This window comes from Microtus oregoni, unplaced genomic scaffold, assembly GCF_018167655.1.
Source record: "Microtus oregoni isolate MIOR12 unplaced genomic scaffold, Mior012 000030F_ref0000283, whole genome shotgun sequence".
NCBI classification, from domain to species: domain Eukaryota; kingdom Metazoa; phylum Chordata; class Mammalia; order Rodentia; family Cricetidae; genus Microtus; species Microtus oregoni.
Window position 1 is genome coordinate 8,011,864 of NW_024543089.1, and position 21,846 is coordinate 8,033,709.

At 33.6% G+C, this 21,846-nt stretch overlaps 1 pseudogene; it reads left to right on the forward strand.

Moving 5' to 3' along the window:
* Positions 1 to 3,416: 3,416 nt before the first annotated feature.
* On the forward strand, positions 3,417 to 20,099 carry LOC121465315 (annotated as a pseudogene).
* Positions 20,100 to 21,846: the final 1,747 nt, after the last annotated feature.

Here is a 21,846-nt window from a genome sequence, read left to right on the forward strand (position 1 = left end):
GAAGAGTTAATTTGAAAGTATTAGTTGCTCACTAAATATCTGACATTGATAGAGTCTAAATAACCATAACTTTTTTTTGTTCAAAAAAGCAAATTTCCTCATCTTGCCCTTCTAGTTTTAGTATTATGAAAGTGCCACACACAGAGATGAGTTTTAATTTCCTTATCTATATTTATTACATTTTGGTAAGAAATAACAAAAATTGAAGTATTAGATACCTTTGGATTAATGATAGTTACATAAGCTTAAAACATTCATGTTTTCAAAGAAGATAATCTCTATTATCTGAGTTGTGATTTAGGTTATAATAAAATAATGTTTTAATTTTCTTTATTATTTTTGAGTGTTCATGTGCTTGGACATCTCTATGAATGCCTTGACACCTTGTGGAAATCATAGGATAACTTGTGGGATTTGGTTGTCTTCTTTCAACACGTGAACAGGGAAAATAGAAAACAGTTGATTAAGTTTGAGTACAAGGATACTTGCTGGCCAACAGTCACATTTGGGTCTGTAAGACACTGACAAAATAATCTTCACTTTTTGCTTTCCTTTCAATAGGTCAGGGATTTCTTTGTGAAATAATCATCCCTGTCACAAGCATATTGTTTCATGGAACATTGCAGCAGGGTTCACAGTGCCATCAGGGACAGTGGTCCTCTGTCTTCATGGAATGAATGGATTTACACAGAGGAAAAGTGTTCAGCATGTAGAGTTTATCCTTTTTCCACTCTGAAGAAAAAGAATATTAAAAAATAATACCCGAGATAAACTATGAAATCTTATCCACTTCATTACCAATATTATAGGAAAGAAAGTGCTATATCAAATAAAAATAAAGAAAAATAGGACACCCTACCATGACTGTATGGAATATAGCTTTGTGGATTATAATATGAATGAGATCATTCTTAAAGCCTAACAATGTAGAGTCCTAATTTTGTAACCTGTGACTTAACATCAAAGGGATCCCATTTTTCATTTTCCCTTGGGCTATGCCGTCTAACGTCCTTTTCTAACTTACCAGTCAAATTGGTTTCCCCAGATTTTAATAACAGTTCATGTAACGGAATTTCTGGGGTAATGTAATTACCTAATCCATTCATTACATGGGATAAAGACAGGACAGTTAAAATGTCAAATAGAATCAAGGCTGTCTGAGAAGGAATACTTTTAAATGTAATTTTTGTTTCTCTCAAAAATGCATAAAGCAATAATTCTTTGTTTTTATGAAATGTTTTATAATAATATAAAATAAAAAATCTCAAGAATCATTAAGCATAGAGTTCTTTAGAGTTTTTGTCTCAGGCAAATATTATCTTAATATCTTTCATTTTCTCATCCAAAAGTAAGAATTAGAGGAAAAATTCCTCATTTACTTCATATACAGAGGGTATATGGATCAAAAAAAAAATAATGATCTTATTATGTATAAGAATAGTTCAGTAAAATTTACAATTTAGTGATGCTGTCACAAATATTAGACTGTCTAACTCTGAAGGAAATAAATAACTTATAGGTGTTTTTTATTTAAAAGGTAAAAAGTAAAGTTAAGTAACCTCTCACTTGTCCTGAGTAACTTTTTAGTCTCTTTAAGAGAAAGAATGTACAGTGCATAGAGATCCTCCTAGAACCTATACTATTAATCCATTAGAGTTTCAAGAGTAATCTTTTGCCTGCTGATGTTGAACAGTGGGATGGAAGGTAAAATAATCAAATTTTATATGCAAAGCACATATACTCATATGTCTAAACAATATACTTTGACCATATTCTCCCTCACTATACTCTCTTTCCCTCTTCTTTATTTTCTTCATCAAGTCCCTCTTTCCATGTCTCTTTTACTGAGCTTATATGGGATTGTGTGTATGAGCATGAATGGGCAATAATTGCCTTGAACACGGAGTGCATAGCAGTGGTTAAAACTATGAAACAGAACTTCCTCTAGAGAAACAAATAACTCTGTGATATGGGGTGGACTCCTGTATATGGTGGCTTATATTAGATAATAAAGGAGGTGTTTTGGCCAATGGCTTAGCAGAGTAAAGCCAGTGGGAAATCTGAACAGAGATAAATAGAGAGAGAGTCAATGGAGTCAAAGAGAAGCCATGTGGCTGCCAAAGGAGAAAGACACCAGACTCTTACCAGTATGCCTCATTCTCGTGGTGATACACAGATTGATAGAAATGTGTTAATTTAAGGTTAATTAAAGACTCCATTTAAAACTCTGAAATGCCATTCCACTTCCAAATGGAAAGTAGAAAAGACTAACACTCAGATGTAATCTTTCCAAATATATTTGAGAACTTAGTATTTGAGATTTTCAGATATATTAGTGAAAAGGAGAGAACAAATATCCTAGCATTTCTAAGACATTATATTTTAATAAATACCAGGTATATTATATAAATTACATATTAAACTGCACACAATGTAATCATTTGTGAATATTAGTATAATAAGAACAAATGATGGAAATTAAGAATACATATTTTAAAAATGCTTTTCATACATGTTCAGCTACCATAAGGAAAAGGGAATAATTTAACCAAATTTTTTAAAACAAATATTTGAATACAAATCAGAGAAAAGAGTTATGGGTATATATGTATGAAAATGATTGCTATAATTTTTTATTAAATCTATCACGGAAAAGAAATCAGCAAAACAGTGAAGAAACACTAAGAAAATATGTGACATTTATGTAATCTGTGTTTGATAGGTTAAAGAACATAATGATTGAGAGAGTACTCATTTCAAGTTTGGATCCTGACATTTATCACATGAAGGAGATTACTGGATAGGCATGACAACAGGAATAAACTGTAAATGTTAACATTATGCCATTAAATTTCCTGCAACACAAATATAAGATTACTGACATTATCAAACAGAAAATAATAATTAATTTATTGTAAGTAATATACTGATTAAATGTTTCTTTGTAGAAAGAAAATTTCCCTTTTATTCAGTTTAAGAGAAGCAGTGACATAACATTTGTACTATTTTCAATTACATAATTCTGAGATGATATTAGAAGTTTTCAAATGCTTCCTTTACTTATATTGTATACGTTTGTCCTTAATATTTATCAAGTGGGTCACTTGATCAATAATTTTAAGAAAAATAGCAAATCACAGGAGAATAAAAATTTCTATGTCTATGTTTTAAGTTATGAGAACGATTCATATAAAAAATGGAGTAAAAACCAAAAGTCCTTCTTCATGGGCATGGCATCACCTATCTCTTTATCATCTGAGTGGAACAGGAGATACAGAAAATAAATGAACGTGAGATGACAACAGATTTGATTTGTGGACTATTTTCTGCTATTATTTACATTTAGTTAAAACTTTCTTATGTCATTAAAAAATGAACCTAGGAGAAAGAGCTCAAGTGGGAAAATATTTATTAGAATGATTACTTTGTATGTTCCAGACTGGAGTCACTTGTCTCCATATTTTGGGACATGTGGTGACAGAGAACATTACGGCAAAAATGATGCGGTGTTGCAGGCAGACAGGCAGCTTCCACACAACAACCTCGAAGTAGAAAAGGACAAGGAAGATCATTCCGCACCATGGCTCCTCTTGTTTTCTTCAACAGAGATTCATCTTTCTGGAATACCATTCAGTTTTTATCTGCCAAAGAAAGAATTTGATACTTATAGACCTCTGGATCCAATCCCATCCCCCAATCCCATCGAATAGTAACCCAAGCTTCATTACTTGAAAACCTTAAGACATTTCAAATGCAAATTAAAGCAATATTCTTCAATATGACAGTGTAATTTTTATATAACAATTCAAAAACATGAAAAATAAAGATCTGAGTGAGGGAATGAAATTCTAAATTTTCTCTTGGTTTTATTTTGTAGAAAAAATTATAAACCCTAAAATCTGTGAAGCTGACACTTGATTAATTGCTCTTTTTTTAATCTCCATACCAATAAGTGCAATTTTTCTTAAAGCAAAATTGTCAATTACCGTTTTGCTAACAGATGCAATTGGGAGGCCCAGCTTTATGCAATGTTGACAATTTTCCTGAATATAGCATAATATATCATTTTACATTCCCATTAGAATGCATATCCTTCAATGTCATGTATTATCTCCACAAATACTAAGTGCAGGTATATGTGTTGTTTTACTGTGTATAGATTATATAAAAATAAAATAATAAAATGTAAATTGATATTCAACTATGAATGAAACAAAATTTAATTATATTACCATTAATTAAAGGATGCCAAATTCTTGGAGTAGAAGTAATATTAATATTTATAATCAGCCAATAATTTTAAAATGGTGAAAACAAGCAACCATTTTAGAATACCTCTAAAATTAGGAAATTTATCAAAGACAGGGTTAACATTGCAGGACACACAATTTGTCTTTTGAATATTCATTGTCAGGCAAGCCACAGATACTTCCAAAATATGTTTCCCTAACAGTAAATTCTCATCATGATGCCATTATTGATCTGTAGAGTCAGTAACTGAATCTGTCCATGGGATTCAGCATCATCTATCTTGATATTATGTATCCCCGTCCGCCTGCCTAAGCCCATTAAACTGTCATCTGTGGGTTTACATCATTTTTATTTGAAGGACTTAGTGGAACTTTGCACTTTACTTGTTTTATAAGACACTTCTAAGACCAAACTACCTCATCAGGAAGTTCCACTGTTCCTGGATAAGACCTGTTGTTTCCTGCTCCTAAAAATGTAGGCCATAATATTTTTAAATTGGAGGCAACCCACATCACTGAATATAGCTTTTCTGTTATACTTGGTGTGTTTAATTTATATACGTTCATATCAAAATATATAATGTGAAGACAATTAGTAAATTGTCTTGTATCTTGATAAAAATATTTCTTACCATACAAATACTATTACATATTTCCCCAAATAACAAATTTGGGATAAATACTAGATGTAGCTCAGAAGGTTTGTAGTTAATGCTATTTGTGTTAAGTTTAAAAGGGCTTGAACAGGAAACCAGAATATTTCCTTTCCTTATTTCCAAAGATTTTCAGGAATTTCAATGTGTATACATATATTCAACAAGAATTTAATAAGCATGAAGTTAATATATATATATATATATACATATATACATAAGTGTTAATACAAATTAAGACTAGTTTTTTATTTGTCTCTCACTTTTATCCAAATTATTGATAAATGAATAAATAAAGTGATATCTCTAATGTACCAGTGTTCACTTTCTTTTTTTTTCTTTTTTTTGGGGGGGGGGGTTTCAAGACAGGGTTTCTCTGTGGCTTTGGAGCCTGTACTGGAACTAGCTCTTGTAGACCAGGCTGGCCTCGAACTCACAGAGATCCTCCTGCCTCTGCCTCCTGAGTGCTGGGATTAAAGAGATGCGCCACCATTGCCCTGTGAGTGCTCACTTTCTTGTTACTCCATTTTTAAAATAAAGTTATAGAGGAAATGTTCAATGAGCCAGATGGTGTCTAACAATCCAAAGTTTCATTCACTGTGATCTAAAATAAAAATATTGTGTCACAGAACCCAGAAATAGACAGTAGAGTAAATGCTGTTCATAAGCCTCAGTTGTATATTTTGGAAACTTTTGAATCCATATGCTTCTACTTTTGCATAAAATATGATTTTTTTAAATTTATTTATGAGTTTAAACAGTATGTATTGTATCTAAACACTTCATCAAAACCCTCTGTGTTTTCTTCCAAATCAATGGTTTCCCTTTCACTAATTGTTATCAAATTTATGTGTGTGTGTTTATTACTATATATAATCTTCTCAGTATGTATAATATATTTTATATGCAAAGTTTTTCAGGGTTGATTATTTGGTATTGAACAACCTTACACCCATGGACTAATTGTTACAGTTATTCTTTAAAGTTCAAAGTAAGTATGCTTTCTAATTATCCTCAGTATATGGTAATAATTTATCTTTTATAACAAGTCTCAAAACTCAATATCATTGATTTTTCTTCAATACTGATATAAATGTAGTAATTGATATAATTTATACATTGACTATACACACACACACACACACACACACACACACACACACACACACATATATATATATATATATATATATATATATATATATATATGTCCTATGAATGTTTTGTATAAACTATACTAAACATTCTTAGGTAAACGATCTATCTTGTTTGTGGCCACAAACCATTGCTATCTTTTCTTAAGTGACTGATAACCTAGTATCTCAGTTTGACCTCATTATAAAGTGTTTTCTTTTTCTCTTAGAAATTTTATGAAAACTTTCTACCATGGCAAACCTTCCAGATGTTGGGAGGACACCACTAAAAGGAATATTTATATTAATTTCTTCTTGTATTTCCCTATCATATTCATAGCTGCTTTTCTTATTAATTATAGAGTTCATTAGATGATATGTTAATGTGTTTGTAAACAGGCAATTTAATTGTATAGGCAACAGTGTAAGAAAGAACACATTGAAGAAGTTCATAATTTCGCTATCTAGGATTTAGTGAGTCCACTTTTCAAATGTGTTAGAAATGGTCCTACTGTGCCTAGTGATCTTTATGTACCTGGGAGATGGTTGTTTTCTATGACAGTTGTTTTTTCTTGCCACTTCATATTTTGTGATATATGCCTGTTTTCATCCTGTACAAAAATGTTTTTCATAATTAAGATTTTAGGCTTTAAATAAAGCTAGTAATTTTGCGATTGGTGACATCTATGTTTGTGAGATTTATTAAAGGTTTTGTTATCAATAAAATAGAAAAATATAAGTATCCTACATATATTTCAGTAACGTTCTTGAAAGAAATTTGCCAGCTACCAAAGGGATATCAAGTGAAATCTCATGTGAAATCATTCAGTAAATCAAGAGCTGGATCACATAACAAATAAACAGAAGCTTCACAGGTACAAGTCAACAGGGATGTACCAAAACTGTTATGAGGAGAAAGGGAGAATACTTTTACTCATGAAAGCAGCTCAGTCAAAATAAAAATGTAAGTATAAGAATAAAAGCATGGGTCAGCCATAATATTCAAGTGACATCAGCCTTGTGGAAGCATCATGGAGGTTGTGCCTTTAGAAAGGGAATAAAAAAAGTTTAATGTACCTGTATATTCCTGTGTTACTTGAGTCCTAAATAATTACTATTACATTCATAAAAACTTAAGTTTAATACAATGTTCAATTTGAGGGTAAATAAGTTAATCCACTGATTTCCCATTTGTAAATTTCTTGCCAAATTTAGAGAATGATATTCAATCATTTATCTTGAGAAGAAGTTTGTCAGAATTCATGATTTTCTGACCTTTTTTAAATGCAGTTTTGTAATTAACCTATGAGTATATTACTCTGTATGCAAAGACTGCATGTACCTCTTTTTTTATAAATTATCTCTTCAAATAATACAAAGTTTAAATGGGGTTAATCAGAAGCAAATTATATTTGCAAACAGACAGAATTACTCTTGAACAAGTTGCAATAAAATGCAAAGCTTTGAAATCATTCTTTGAAAATCAGTGCATGGAAATTGTAGAGTGAGACATTAATTATGCAAACACACAGTAAGGAAATTTTACTGAAAAGTAGAACTGAATTTCAAAACTGTCCTGGAGAGCAGAAGAAAGATGTTCATATTTTCTTGACAAAGAAATCAGAAGTGACGTAGGTAGCTTATTTGCTTTGATTTTTTGTCAATAATTGAATACTTAACAATATTAATACCGTTCATCTTTAATATTATGCTGCTATTTTATGCATCTAAAATGTAACATATGAAGTGTTTAATAAATAAATTCACAGTTACGTTATGTTTTATTTTGAAGGTACTTTAACATAAATTATGTGAAAGTTGGGTGAAACCTTAAAAATTGCATCTCAAATAGTACATGTATGTATCTCTTAAAAATAAAAGTTCCCATATTTAGAACTTTGAACAAAATTTAATTCTATTTTATTATCACCTACTACTTGTTCATATGATGTGGGATTTTCCTCTGTATTCTGTGATTACCATTTCTGAATAAAGAAAACTGGCTTGGCAAGATATGATAGAATAAAGTTAGGCAGGAAATCCTAAATTGAATGCTGGGAGAAAGAAGGGCAGAGTAAAGAAGAAGCCATGTAGCCCCACGGGAGATGGATGCTGGAACTTTAGGCAGTAAGCCACAGCCACGTGATGATACACAGATTAATAGAGATGGGTTAAATTAATATGTATGAGTTAACCAATAAGAAATGAGAGCTAATGTTTCATGCAGTGGTTTAATTAATACAGTCTCTGTGTGAAAATTTCAGGGTTCAGTGGCCGGGAACCAACAAGTGGCCTGCTGCTACATTTATAGAATTAAATGAATACTGATAAAGATACTAAAATGGATATCATGAATAATAAAGAAAAAATTTCCGGAAGGAACTGACTGGTTTATTTGGGTTAAAGATTAAAATCAAAATAATAGGTCTATTAATTTTCTTTTTCTTTCTAAATTACACAAAACACAATTCAAACATCAAAGCACATTTTCCCCTGTAATTGTTAGACATTTTGCAAAAGATTTATATTTCTTCAAAAACTCAATAAAATTTGCTCCCTGAAATCCTACATATATTAATATTTATTTCTTATTATGTTAAAAAATCACACTATATTCAAAAGACTAGTATTCAAAAGTCATCTATGATGGATGTCAAAGAATTCCAACATGTCACAGACCATATATCACCTTCTGAACTCTGACTTAAGTAAAATTGTGCCAAATGCTAAAAAAAATAAAATAAAATAATTTGACTTTTCAAACATTGATTGAACAGATATTAGATTGAGGAATAACAAAGTGCTTTTTAATTTTTTATTTATTTATTTTTATTTGTATGAGAGTTTTTTCTGCATTTATATCTGTGCAGCATGTGCACATAGGGCTTGTAGAGTCCAGATGTCCTGGAACTGGAGTTACAGGAAGTTTTTAGCAGTCATGTGGGTGCTGTGAGTTGACCCAGGGTCCTCTGCTCTGGTAGAACAACCCATTTTCTTAAACACTAAGCCATTTCTATAGCCCCAACTTCATTTTAGGTATGTTATTGCATTGAGATATAATTGTATTCAAGAACAATCATACAGTAAATGAAAGGGGCTGTAGGATAATGCTCTTGTACCCTGCACAGATTTGGCACCTGTATGGTTTTAATTAAATACCGATTGGCCAGTAGCCAGTCAGGAAGATTCTGGGAAGAGGAAAGAATCAGTCTGCAGCAGTCACCATACAGATGCAGAGGAAGCAAGATGAAAATACTGCACTGAGAAAAGGTACCAAGTCATGAGGCTAAACATAAATAAGAACTATGGGTTAATTTAAGTTGTAAGAGCTTAATAAACTTGAGATAATAAGCTAAATAATTTTGTAATTAATAAAGTTTTATGAGATTACTTATGTCTGAGTGTCTAGGAAACAAGAAAGCAGTCTCCTTTTACAAAAGAACATGATGTCTGAGGTTTGTATTCAAATAATTTTATTTCAAGTCAGAAAAATAAATGAAGGAACAATGGAGAAAAGCAATAGAGATACCAAAAAATACAAAAGTAAGTGTTGTAAAAAATACTGCTATGTTTAATTTAAATGATGTTTATTAGAACGCTAATTATGGCAGTCTCATATGTCAAATGATTAAATATATTCCAGTAATTAAAAATAATTAAGAGGTTCACCTTGACCTGTGCTTCTTTTTCTGTAATACTTGGTTACATATTGGGTTTCTGAGTCAGTCCTTCTATTGTTTTACTAAAAACTGTAACTTGGAAAATTAGCTGAAATGGAAATAAAATTACAATAAATGTTATCACAGAACAAAATAATGGAGAAAGGAGTTCTTATTATAAAGCACCATGGGAACTATTGATTATTCATTGACTATGAGTCCTAGAAAAACAAAAGAAGCAAGGAAATAACTTGAATCAATGAATTGGTTACCTATGAATAGTCTGAAAATATAATGTTGTTACACATCTTTTTATAGGACTCTTGGCAAGGTAATTTGTACACTTCTATTACTAGTTCATGGAAAATAATTAAGGTTCACAGTACCCATTGTGATGCCAATGAACAAAGACAGATACCAGAGAAACAAGATATTACAAAATCTCCAATAGTAGCTGCATATCTTGGTGGTAACAGCTATATAATTAGATTTAAGGCTCCAACAGTAGACTGCAGAGACATGTCTGCTACTAAAAGCCTAGTCAGCTTCCCTTGGCTAGTAACTTCTTGGATATCATAGAATAATCACTCCTGTTTCTAAATCAGAATAATAGTTAACTATATTCTTAATACATATCCTTATACCCACATAAAAGTGTATATTGATATGCCTTATCAAAGATGCTTCTTTGTACAGCAAATGGTGACCATTACAGAAAGCCACAATTGATCAAAATATAAAAATATAGCTGTCAGTAATTTACCTTAAACCAACATATACATCTACTATGCATTTCCTATTGCATATGAATCTGTACATATGAAGGATGTTTGAGGTGAAAGATTAATGAACCAGAGACCCAGGGAATCTTCTGCTTAGAGGTGTCTTTGGATGACAGGTTAGTACACTCATGAACTCACAAAACTATCACCACCTAAACAAGACCTGAATATTAACAACATCTGTTCCAATGCCAATTGGATAGGGAAGTTTTCATAGGTCCTCAACCAGAGATGAAGAGCTATAGGCAACTAACATTGACTGAGAAAGGGAGACTTAGTCTTCCCTAGGAATGATCTATGTAATTGTTTATCCAATACCAAGAAGAAAGTATTAAGACTACATCAATACAAGCAATGCTAATTGAATTCATCATATTGTATTATATATTTATTCATAAGTATGTGTGAATAATTTAATAATAATTAAAAAAGAGACCATATATTGGAAAGGGAGGGGAAATGATATACGTTAACTAAATAAAATAATTTAAAAATAAATGAATACATAATGGCAAAAAATGATGCTCATCAATCCTAAGAAAACATGGTAAAAATAATAAAAAGAGAATATGTCCATAGACGAAAGTCCAGATAGGCAATTGACATCAGCCTATATAGTATAAGAGACCACACCCAAGTGGGCAGGTAACTTAAAAGCAACTGGTCGTAGGAATTCCTACTTACCTTTTGGTTTAAATAAGAAATTTCTAAGCCTAAAACAAAGTTATATACAATAAGAACACATAGAGGTATAAAAATTAGAATTACAACCAGCAAAAACAATTTCAAGCAAGATACATGTGATAAATGCTTCAATAATTATTCTATCTGATGAGTTTAAATAATGTATAAAAATAACTTGGCCAAGCCATGAGAGGAAAGTAACTAAAACTATCTTGTGTTCAACCCCATTGAGGAACTGAGAAGGAATAATATTACTTGAGTAAGCAGGAAGTGTAATCAACTTTCAAAAGGTGCCACAAATGACTGAGACAACTGGTCTACCTAGGCAATCACCCAAGGTCTCATAAGCAACCTTGTAGCAACCAAACTTAACTAATGCCTAGAGTAACAGGCAGACCATTTACAGAGGAAGGAAAATTTTCAAAACCATCTTACCCTGTCTTGGTAAGATTTGACAGTCTTTTTTGTATATCCTACTCGTCCTGTCGAAACATTGTAGATTTTGTTTGTGGTTGATGCATGGGTAGTTCCTTGCCCAAAGGCCGGTTTTGCCAGGAAGAAAACAAGCTCCAAGTGAAGTGTCTTTGGTGCTCAACATTCTCTCAGTAATAGATCGGTGCTGCCAGGAGCAATTGTGTCTCACTTTACTGCAGGAAAATTAATACATTGTTCATTGTGGAGAACTTAAACATTATTTATATAGACATATACAGATATACATATTAAATGAAAGTTATGATAGGAACAAAAATAGGTATGAAGAAGTGTAAATTTTTTTCTAATTTCTTTCTCCTTTCTGTCTCAGACCAAACTGCTGTTGACATAAGACAGAAACTTCAAATTTTTCTTTTAACAACATGCTTGGATTTAGAGAGGGAGAGAGCTATTGCCCAACTCTAAAGCCAACTAGACAAATATATATAATATTTATTATATATCATATAATGTAAAATATGTTATATATTATATATATTTATCATATATATTATAACATAGATTTAATTTTCAAAAGTGCATAACTTTGTATTTGTTGTGCTAAAAAGAAAATCACACATCAGTACCAAATTTGATGAAAGCCATATATTATATATGTAAGATTTTTTTAAAAAAATACTTTGGGAATACTTATATTTAATCACATGTAATAATTTATATCTAAGAGATATCCACTTTATCTGAATAGTATTAGTTAATAAAACATTTTTGGTCTTTTGTAGACATATAAGACTGAGTATCCTTGTTGCTACATATAATAGAAATCTATTTTTTTCTAATTTTCATTAAATTTTCATTAAATGGCTTAATTTGCAGAATGGCAATATAAAGTTTTCTTTGACTGTCAATGCATAAATTGCAAACAACCACATGTCAACATTCTTTCTTTTTCATCAAGTCTAAAACAAATCATTTATTCCTCAACAATCTCACTAAGTTGTCAAGATAGTTCCAAATTTTGGAACTTTTTATTTTACTTTCTTTTGTTGATCTAGCCACAAATGTTAAAAACATATGTCGGTATTAACATTGTGCTTAGAAACAGAAATACAGCAATAAGGACACCACATTTCCTACATTCCTAGATCATCCTTTATATGGGAATGCAGAATAGAAATAGATGAATGAACCATACAACTTAAACTCTTTGTGGGCACTGAACAACCACAGAGAATTTATTGGTCAGTCCAGGACAAGAGGCAAAGCATGGTCTGAGGAATATTGCAAGAAAGCAGTTTTGATGGAAATGAACCCAATGATCATGGTTAAGCTGTGTGAAAACAGAAGGAAAACCTATTACTTAAAACAACAAAAGCCAAAAGCAACATAGCAAGAATAATGATTGGAAAATGGAAGACATTATTTTCACAAAGCAAAAAGGTACCAGGCATGGGTTACATGGCAAAGGAGTTTCTTATATTCTTTTTGTTCCTGCCATACTGCATTTTGCTCTCTAAAGAAATCTGTTTGTTTAAAAACCTTATCAGATATTTCACTTTGCTGGTGGAGAGACTCCAGTAGTATCTTTTCAAATGTTAAATAAATTACAAATGATTTCCCATATCCTGCGAAGCCAAGAGTGCTCAATCCTGATTATGTCTCTGACATGGAAGACATGTCTTCCATCTCTCTTTCCTCATGTGCTATGTTCTAACCATACAGACTTGATGGCATGGGCAGGACATTCCAACACACATCAATTTATCTGTTTGCAGATAAAACAGATTTAGAGCTGAGATATATCAGTGATGGTGACAAGATGATTGCTACTTTTGAAATAGAATTTTATATTCTGCATAACAGCTATAACAGAGAACTAAAAATCAGGATATGCAAAGGTTTTGCTTTTGAGTAACTAGAAAAGCAGATCAACACTGTCAGATATAATCCAGGCAATACTGGTTTTTTACATGTTCTCTTCCAGTCTCACTCTTTTGCTTCCATTGTGTGACACTAGTTCAAATTAAATTCTTGTTTAAAATGCCCTCAGGCCGTTCATTCATTTGGAATATCGTTGGCTTTCTTCTCACTCCTCTCACCAAATTAGTAATCAATTCCAGTTGTTTGTAAGCTTTTAATATTTTGTTTCTGTTCTTTCCACAACAGTCATCTCTTATCTAGGTCAAAAAAACAATCTCTCTGTTTTTCAAAACTTTCTTTTGAAATAAATATTAATTAACAATGAAATACATTGCATAATGTCTGGTGATCTTTATTTCCTAAATAAAAGCACATTATAGAAAAATAAATTATCCATTTTTCCCATCTTAAGACTTCTCCTTCTTCTTCTAAGCTGAGTACACTTTCCTTCTATAGACTTCCAGACTTAGCCATTTTAAACTTTAGAACCTCTAAAGATTGGCATTTCATTATCTAAAAATGCTACTAGCTTTTTTTTTTTTCAAATATATTCTACCATTGTTCTGTAGATCAAATTAAAAGACTTGGTTCAAGGAATTAACCTAATTTAAGTGCTACCTAACTGTATCCCATAAAATCAAACTTTTAAAGGGATAATAGTATTTTCAACTTTCATTGAATTCAAGAAATGGTAGTCAAGGTGTAATAATAATATGTGTGGCAAAAATAGAGATGATGTAAAGTTAGGAATTAGCAGTCAAGTTTCAGAGACTGTCATTTTGGAGGATACCTATACATATTTGAGATAAGAGTGGAAAATGTAAATATGCAGAGAACTATTGCTAAACAGTAGACAGATCCTGGGGATTCCTGCAGAACAAAAGGAAGAACAAGAACTGTAGGAGCAAGAGAGATCAAGAACACCACAAGAAATCTCTCAAAATAAACTCTCGAGGGCCCACAGATACTCACAGAGACTGAACTGACAACCAGGGAGCCTGTGTGGGTCTGACCTAGGCACTCTGCATATATGTTACAGTTGTGTAGCTTGGTCCTTTTATGGGACTCTTAAGAGAAGGAACAGAGGCTATATCTGACTCCTTTACTAACTTTTGGTAAACTACTCTTTATACTGTGTGGCCGTGCCCAGCTTTAAGAAAGCAGTTTAGCCTTATTGCAACTTATAGACTATGTATGGTTGCTATCCCTGTGAGTCCTTCTCTATTCTGAAGTAAAACAGAAGAAGAGTTGTTCTGGGGAAAGGGATTTGGCTATATATTTATCATACAGATACAATGTGTGTGTGTGTGTGTGTGTGTGTGTGTGTGTGTTGCATATTGTCTCTAATTGTTCTTTCATTTATTGTTGACACTAATCGATATAGCATTTTTTGTGCTTTGCACAAATTATATAAAATAATGTTCTATCTTGGCCTATTTTGAAAAAAAAGCAACTTCCTTTTAAAGAAAACCCATTTTTCTTAAAGAGAATAATGTCTATTTCCTCAAATACCTACATTTTAAAGCTACTTGTTTAGTGTTTTCCCAAACCTTAACAACCTCAAAGGATATAATGCACCTCAAATATTAGGACAAAATTGCATATTTTTATATTTCAGAGGAAACATGGTACTTAGTAGATTTACTAGCTTAAGTAAATCAAATAACCACTTTAAAGCTTCTTGCCATCCTAAATCTTGACGTAGTCTGAGTTTTGATGTAAAAAGTGAATTTATCATATTTGTATATTCACTTTTTAATATATATATATATATATTGAATAATTTGAGTGATTTAGTGACACATTAAACTCCAGATTGAATTATCTTGACAGAAAGACTCTGTTAAAGATGGCCATATCCATCAGTGGGAGTGTGCTTGTGTGGCATGCTAGCCAGAGTCCCTCAGTTTGATCCCAAGTACCACAATAATATTATATATAGGAATATCTATGAGATTATGATTACACACACAAACACGCATATATAGATGTAGATGTAGATATAGATGTAGATATAGATTATATAAAGGTATTACATAAATTAGGATGCTTGGCCCCTGATGTAGCTGGATTGTGGAGGATATTCTCCATGTTGTACTGCTGGCATGCCTATGCCAGATCCTTGTTTCAAACTACAGTACTACAAGAAATGTATATGGGAAAAAATAAAATCATATTATCTCTAAGAAATAAAAGGAAACTTTATTTTCAATGTTTATTTTTATATTCTATGCTATCACATTTATTCAAAGTGCATACAAAATTCACATTCTATGTTCTGTGACTATCATATAATATTAGCACATTAACATACTCATTAATTAAAAGCATAACACAATATCAATAAGTAAAATTAAACTTTTCATAACAAAAAGAGACAGGTTGGCTCCGCAGCACTCTACTTCCTCCAAAGATGACAGAAGACAAATGGACACACGACAACTTCCATCCACAGTTTGCTTCAACTGCCAAGCACTGACCATTGGGCTAAACTGCCTTTCATCTAAACTAAATATCTCCTGACGTGGAGAGAATCACTGAAATTGACAGCCTCGCTGCTCAGGTCAAGTTAGGCCTGTCTTCCTAGGGATTTCTTAGCCCACAGGATCTTCTGGAGCCTGGCAGACCCTGTGCTAAACAGCAAGAGACAGATGCAACCTTCAGCGACAATGGAGGACCCAAAAAGAGTAGCTCTGGGTGCCAACCAAGTAAGTTCTCTGTCATTTTTTAATCAGTAACTCAAGTAAAATCTTATCCTTCTCAAAGATCTCTGATACAGTTTGATAGCTGAGAGGTTTTGCCAATTTTAAAATTTCTCTCTTATGCCGCCTTCCTTAGTCTTAAAAATACTTTTCATTGTTCAATATATGTGTCTAAAACTTGTTTTTACAAACTCAAAAAATTCTTGTGAGTTCCAGGGAGCTGAATTAAAGGATCCACCCTAAACAGGTCAGATACATCCCTCAATTCCCTGGTCCTAATTTTTTTCCCTTAATTTAACTTCGTTTTTTGTTCTGCCAATACCTTAAACAGGTATAAGAGACACCAGACATTTTCATGCCACAAACACCAGACTGGAGCAAAGAGACAAGCTATCCAGGATGTGGCCAGCACCCAGCCTTCTCAAGTCCCCCCCCCCCCCAAAATAAAGGTGATGCCCACAAATAAGCCAGAAGCAGTCTTGAGAATCTGCCGCCCCAATTCTGTCAACCTGTGGTAACCAATCTCCTGCTTTTTATTATAAAACAGAGCTGTGAATGTTATAATTGTTCATACAAGCCATGCCCACTCCCTCCCCCATCCGCTGAGGCAGCCTGATCTTCAGCTTCTGGCCTGAGCTCGCTCTCTTTTCTGTCTTCCTCTTGGAGAGGCAGCTTTGCTTCTGCCTCTCTCCCCACTTCTCTGCTACCCCCTTTCTCTCTCTGTGTCTTCTTCTCCCTCCTCCTCTAAGTAATAAATATCAATTCTATTCTGTTTGGGTGTGTCTGTCCATGTGCCTCCTACCCGCTGCCTGCTCACACAACCTGGCTTGCAGGAAACAGCCCATCCTCTATGTGTCTCCCTGCCAGGGACCAGCCACTGCTTGGGAACTGGCAGCTGTCTCTGCCTGGGATTGGCTGATTCCAGGGCCCACTGCCTGCCGCCATATGGCCCACTACCACCATTTGGGGACCTACAGTATTTCTGCTGCCTACTATTACTGGGAATCATGCAGCATTTTTTTTAACTTTTTTTTTTTATTGAGAAAAGGAGAAAAAAAAAAAAAACAAGTTTCCACCTCCTCCCAGCCTCCCATTTCCCTCCCCCTCCTCCCACCCTTCTCCTCCTCCTTCCACCCTTCTCCCCCTCCCCCCACTCCTCTCCCCCTCCCTCTCCAGTCCAAAGAGCAGTCAGGGTTCCCTGACCTGTGGTAATCCTAGGTCCTCGCACCTCCGTCCATTTCTAGGAAGGTGAACATCCAAACTGGCTAGGCTCCCGCAAAGCCAGCACATTACGTAGGTTCAAAACCCATGCCATTGTCCTTGGCTTCTCATCAGCCCTCATTGTTCACCATGCTTAGTATGGTCATCTGACATTTGAAAATTATTGTAAATAATGTTCATGTCAATTTTCATTCAATAGGCAAAGAAGCCATGATGCACATTGTCTTAGGGATTTTTCTGTTGTGAATAACCACCATGACAACATCAAAATCTTTTAATGGAAAACAGTTCATTGGAGCTAGCTTACAGTTTCAGAGGTTTAGTACATTTTCTTCATGTTGGGAATCATAGTGACATACAAGAAGACATGATGAGTCGGGCGGTGGTGGCACACGCCTTTAATCCCAGCACTCTGGAGGCAGCGGCAGGCGGATCTCTGTGAGTTTGAGGCCAGCCTGGTCTACAAGAGCTAGTTCCAGGATAGGAGCCAAAAAGCTACGGAGAAACCCTGTCTCGAAAACCCAAAAAAGGGAAAAAAAAAAAAAAAAAAAAAAAGAAGACATGATGCTGGAAAAGAAGCTGAGAATTCTTTTTCTGGACTGGCAGGAAGTGTTGTGACACACTTTCTCCAACAAGAATGGCACACCTACTCCAATAAGGCCACACCTCCGAATAGTGCCAAATATTCAAACCACCACACACATGAAAAAAACTGAGAAAACTTGTGAATATTGAACCAGGCTCTTTCTATCTAATGGAAGAGAAATGATCTGTGAATAAGTTTGTTTTAATTGTGAGTAAATCAATTATTAAAATTAAATACAATGAATGTATCATTGAGAGGAATATGTGAAATAGCCTAACTATTAAAGGATGGTATATCAAACGTAACTCGTATTCAATAGACAGATACAAGAACTTTTACTTCTTAGAGAAGGTGTGAACAGCTTTTCTGTTCTCCTGTATGTGTGTGTTAGTCATTGTTTTGGTAATCATAGAAGTATACTTGATTAGCATAATACTTATAATAATAAGAAAATACTGACCAATAACAAAAATATTTTACTCTACTTATAACTGCTAGTATCCAGAAACATAAATAAGCAATGGGCAGATTCTGTCTAACATTCCTAATTGTGAATTGACATATTTTGCATTGTGGACTGTAATGATTAAATACACTTGCATTAGAGATATTATCATGGTTACTGAAATATTTGACAAAAAAAACTGTTCAAAATTACAGCTATCTTTGGCTTATACTTTCATAGCCATGTTGAGTTGGTCTTCTGAGGTTTAGAAAACAATATTTGTTACAGGAAAACTTCACAGAGGACAGCTATTTGTATAATAACAGACACTGTCACTTAGGAATAGGTAGTAATTATTAGGATATCCTCTACATTCCACAGACATATTCTCAATGACTTTGTTCTTACAACTAGACTCCATATTCTAAAGTTTCCACAGTTCTCAATATAATGCCATTCACTGTAGACCTGACACTCAAAACATAAGGCCTTCAGGGATATTCCAGAGTCAAACCAAAATGTCCTACACTTGGCACTAAAAAGTTAATAGGAACTTTATAATGACAATTACTTTTATTCTAATTTCAAAAATAATTCATAGTTCTAATTTTTTTTCAAAAGTCTAAATCTAGAAACTCTACTTATACTAAAAGCCATGTCTTATTTATAAACCTCAGCAAAATGGAACATAAATCAATGAACTTCAAATATACAGCAGTCCAAAGTAAATATTACCATGCCAAAAGAAAAGTATAGCAAGAAAAGATTAAAGAAATGCGAGAGCCAGGGTCACGTAGCCGGCGCTTCCCCCACCCAGCTCGTCTAAGTTCTCAAGCAAGTTCTACTTCTGCCCTTTTGGCTCCCTGAGCGGCAAGAAGGGAGCCAAGAAGAAAGTGGTTGATCCATTTTCGAAGAAAGATTGGTATGATGTGAAAGCCCCGGCCATGTTCAATATTAGAAACATTGGAAAGACACTAGTCACAAGGACTCAAGGAACCAAAATTGCATCCGATGGCCTCAAGGGTCGCGTGTTTGAAGTGAGCCTTGCTGATCTCCAAAACGATGAAGTTGCATTTAGAAAATTCAAGCTAATCACTGAGGATGTTCAGGGCAAAAACTGTCTGACTAACTTCCACGGCATGGATCTTACCCGGGACAAAATGTATTCCATGGTCAAAAAGTGGCAGACCATGATTGAAGCTCACGTTGATGTCAAGACAACCGATGGTTATTTGTTCCGACTTTTCTGTGTTGGTTTCACTAAAAAATGCAACAATCAGATCCTCAAGACCTCATATGCAAAGCACCAGCAGGTCCGCCAGATCCGGAAGAAGATGATGGAGATTATGACCCGAGAGGTGCAGACAAATGACTTGAAGGAAGTGTTTAATAAACTGATTCCAGACAGCATTGGGAAAGACATAGAATAGGCTTGCCAGTCCATTTATCCTCTTCATGATGTCTTCGTTAGGAAAGTAAAAATGCTGAAGAAACCCAAGTTTGAATTGGAAAAACTCATGGAGCTCCATGGTGAAGGTGGTAGTTCTGGAAAAAACTACTGGTGCTGAGACAGGTGCTAAGGTTGAACGAGCCGATGGATATGAACCACCAGTCCAAGAATCTGTGTGAAATACAGATTTTTAATAGTGACAAATAAAGTCTTATTTGTGAAAAAACAAGATTAAAGAAATGCAAAATAAGAACCCAGTTACGCAATCCTTAAATCAAACAGCTTTTCTTCACCATCAACAACATCTAGTTGCATGATATCAGTAATCGTGTCAAGCTTCGGGTGTACAAATCTGATACTTACAGCACTCCTAGCCTCTATTCCAGACAGATTTTCTCAGTGTCTACATCTTATTTCTGCCGATGAACCACATTCCTGACAACAGTATCATCCAGAGTTCTACACTCCAGTTTAGGCTTTAATTACTTAGGTTCATAGCATAATCTATCCATAAACTACCAGCAACATATCTTGAGTCTACTGTCTGACCTTGGGCGGACTGCCCTTCAGTGATTAGGTTGCATAAAATGGTTACGGTGATAGGGTCATCTTTCTAATGATTGTTATAAGAGACACCATTTTACTAGATTGAGCAGGAAAAAAAAAATACGTCTTGCTGAATTTGAAAATAAGTTGCCATATAACTTTGAAACCCTACAAAGAGGGTCATGTAAAAAAAAAATGCAGAGAGCTTCTCAGCTCAGAGAGTAGCCCCAGTGAGGCTCAAGCAGAAAACAGAAATATTGGATTTGTATATGTATACCTAAGGAAATAGATTTCACCACAAGCAAAAGAGCTTGTGAGATATATTTTTCCTAATAGATTCTAAGGCAAGACAAAACACTCTCCACAACTCTGAATAAGGGTCTGATGAGGTTTTAATGCAGGAAACCCAATTAAACTGTAGCTGTATTTCTAGTCTAAAGAAACTGAGATATCTAATGTCTATTGCTTTAAGAGACTATATTTGTGGTAATTTGTTTTGCAACATAGAAATTAATAAAGTCATACATCAATAAGCCTGAAGCGAGAGCAAAATTCTATTATATCTGAGCCATGTGAATGTAGAAATCATGTAAACAATGAACTGAAGAAACCTTTCATCCTCAATAACCAGGTAAATTTTGTTGAGAGATGTTTAATGGAGAAATTACTTCATTTCTATATATTGTGCCATGGATCCATTAAAATACCATCAATGTAAACAACAAAGTGAGGTATTAAGATTCCTACTGCTACAAATCAGAACCATCTGTGGATATTAGAAATATTTTAGGATATTTATGATTTTCTCTTAATGTTTTATTATTGAGACCTTGTAAAATTTCATCTTTCTTACCTATATTTACCTAATCTGGAAAGAACCATTATTTAAATATTTCTTGAACATTCATGTCTAGAAACTCCATTTTCATGGTAGTTTAAAATGTATAGCATTTAAAAAACATTCTTTGATGATAGCATTCCCTTTTTTAGTAAATCTGTAGCATTTAACTTACTTCTCTAGTCTCACAATATCTGTAGTACTTTCCCCTATAGTTGTCCCTTTTTTTTTTTTTTTTCCTCTGTGAGGACAAAATACTCCTCTCCTTTGATATCTGGACTTCCTTATAGTCACAAAAGTCTTTTTCAGATGCAAAGAAGTGCTCACTTTAGATTCCAGCCAAGTTGATACCTTAAACTTAGTCTAAGATTCAGTCTTCAGAACCTTGATGATTATATTGTGCTTATGAATATTTAACTTAATCTCATACATTTTATCATGTAAACAAAACCATGTTTGGACAAGAAAGAAGAAAGTAGGAACTAGATGTCTGCTTAAGGATCGAAGCAGCCTCTTTTAGGGACATCAAAAACAAAGTTGGC